The following is a 398-nucleotide window of genomic DNA, read 5'->3' as shown; positions in this document are numbered from 1 at the left end:
CTAAAGATTTGGGGACCCCCTCATGAGGGACCCAGGTCTTGGGGACCCCCTTAGAGCCCCCTAATGAGGGATTTGGGCATCAGGACCCCCTCACAGCCCCCCAAGAAGGGACCGAGCCCTCTGGGACCCCCTCATGAGGGACCCAATTGTGTGGGGACCCCCTCACAGCCCCCCAACAGGGGTCCAAGCCCTCTGGGACCCCCTCATGAGGGACCCAGGTATCTGGGGACCCCCTCATGAGGTACCCAAGTGTGTGGGGACCCCCTCACAGCCCCCCACTGAGGTACCGAGCCCTCTGGGACCCCCTCATGAGGGACCCAGGTATCTGGGGACCCCCTCATGAGGTACCCAAGTGTGTGGGGACCCCCTCACAGCCCCCCACTGAGGGACCCAGCCCT

Source organism: Calidris pugnax, unplaced genomic scaffold (assembly GCF_001431845.1).
Source record: "Calidris pugnax isolate Ruff unplaced genomic scaffold, ASM143184v1 scaffold568, whole genome shotgun sequence".
Lineage (NCBI taxonomy): Eukaryota > Metazoa > Chordata > Aves > Charadriiformes > Scolopacidae > Calidris > Calidris pugnax.
The sequence above is the reverse complement of the archived record's forward strand: the minus strand, read 5'-3'. Positions refer to the sequence as shown.